The sequence below is a fragment of the Aegilops tauschii genome, chromosome 3 (assembly GCF_002575655.3).
Source record: "Aegilops tauschii subsp. strangulata cultivar AL8/78 chromosome 3, Aet v6.0, whole genome shotgun sequence".
Taxonomy (NCBI): Eukaryota; Viridiplantae; Streptophyta; class Magnoliopsida; order Poales; family Poaceae; genus Aegilops; species Aegilops tauschii.
Window position 1 is genome coordinate 136116678 of NC_053037.3, and position 2466 is coordinate 136119143.

Below are 2466 nucleotides of genomic sequence, written 5' to 3' on the forward strand. Positions count from 1 at the left end.
TACTGATTCCAATTGCAGTAGATCAATAAACAAATTATCTAGATCGTCCTAGTTTGGTAGATTTTTCTGAGTTCCAGAAGTTTGCATTAGTTACAGATTACTACAGACTGTTCTGTTTTTGACAGATTCTGTTTTTCGTGTGTTGTTTGCTTATTTTGATGAATGTATGGCTAGTAAAATAGTTTACAAACCATAGAGAAGTTGGAATACAGTAGGTTTAACACCAATATAAATAAAGAATAAGTTCAATGCAGTACCTTGAAGTGGTGTTTTGTTTTCTTTCGCTAACAGAGCTCACGAGATTTTCTGTTGAGTTTTGTGTTGTGAAGTTTTCAAGTTTTGGGTAAAGATTTGATGGATTATGGAACAAGGAGTGGCAAGAGCCTAAGATTGGGGATGCCCATGGCACCCCAAGGTAATCTAAGGACACCAAAAAGCCAAAGCTTGGGGATGCCCCGGAAGGCATCCCCTCTTTCGTCTTCGTCCATCGGTAACTTTACTTGGAGCTATATTTTTATTCACCACATGATATGTGTTTTGCTTGGAGCGTCTTGTATGATTTGAGTCTTTGATTTTAGTTTACCATAATCATCCTTGCTGTACACACCTTTTGAGAGAGACACACATGATTCGGAATTTATTAGAATACTCTATGTGCTTCACTTATATCTGTTGAGCTATATAGTTTTTGCTCTAGTGCTTCACTTATATCTTTTAGAGCATGGTGGTGGATTTGTTTTATAGAAATTATTGTTCTCTCATGCTTCACTTATATTATTTTGAGAGTCCTACAAAACAGCATGGTAATTTGCTTTAATTGTGAAATTAGTCCTAATATGCTAGGTATTCAAGATTAGTAAAAACTTTCTTATGAGTGTGTTGAATACTAAGAGAAGTTTGATGCTTGATGATTGTTTTGAGATATGGAGGTAGTGATATTAATTTGTGCTAGTTGAGTAGTTGTGAATTTGAGAAATACTTGTGTTGAAGTTTGCAAATCCCGTAGCATGCACGTATGGTAAACGTTGTGTAACAAATTTGAAACATGAGGTGTTCTTTGATTGTCCTCCTTATGAGTGGCGGTCGAGGACGAGCGATGGTCTTTTCCTACCAATATATCCCCCTAGGAGCATGCGCGTAGTGCTTGGTTTTTGATGACTTGTAGATTTTTGCAATAAGTATGTGAGTTCTTTATGACTAATGTTGAGTCCATGGATTATACGCACTCTCATCCTTTCATCATTGCTAGCCTCTTCGGTACCGTGCATTGCCCTTCCTCGCCTTGAGAGTTGGTGCAAACTTCGCCGGTACATCCAAACCCCGTGATACGATACACTCTATCACACATAAACCTCCTTATATCTTCCTCAAAACAGCCACCATACCTACCTATTATGGCATTTCCATAGCCATTCCGAGATATATTGCCATGCAACTTTCCACCGTTCCGTTTATCATGACACGTTCATCATTGTCATATTGCCTTGCATGATCATGTAGTTGACATCGCATTTGTTGCAAAGCCACCATGCATATTATTTCATACATGTCACTCTTGATTCATTGCCCTTCCCGGTACACCGCCGAAGGCATTCATATAGAGTCATACTTTGTTCTAGTATCGAGTTGTAATCATTGAGTTGTAAATAAATAGAAGTGTGATTATCATCATTCATAGAACATTGTCCCAAAAAAAGGCCAAAAGGAAAAAAAATAAAGGCCCGAAAAAAAGAAAAGAAAAGAAAAAGGGGCAATGCTACTATCTTTTTCCATACTTGTGCTTCAAAGTAGCACCATGATCCTTATGATAGATAGTCTCTTCTTTTGTCACTTTCATATACTAGTGGGGATTTTTCGTTATAGAACTTGGCTTGTATATTCCAACAATGGGCTTCCTCAAATGCCCTAGGTCTTCGTGAGCAAGCAAGTTGGATGCACACCCACTTAGTTTCTTTTGTTGAGCTTTCATACATTTATAGCTCTAGTGCATCCGTTGCATGGCAATCCCTACTCCTCACATTAACATCAATTGATGGGCATCTCCATAGCCCGTTGATTAGCCGCGTTGATGTGAGACTTTCTCCTTTTTTGTCTTCTCCACATAACCCCCATCATTATATTCTATTCCACCCATAGTGCTATATCCATGACTCACGCTCATGTATTGCGTGAAAGTTGAAAAAATTTGAGATTACTAAAGTATGAAACAATTGCTTGGCTTGTCATCGGGGTTATGCATGATGAGAGCATTCTTGTGTGACGAAAATGGAGCATGACCAAACTATATGATTTTGTAGGGATGGACTTTCTTTGGCCATGTTATTTTGAGAAGACATAATTGCTTAGTTAGTATGCTTGAAGTATTATTCCTTTTATGTCAATATTAAACTTTTATCTTGAATCTTTCGGATCTCAATATTCATTCCACAATTAAGAGGGTTACATTGAAAATTATGCTAAGTAGCA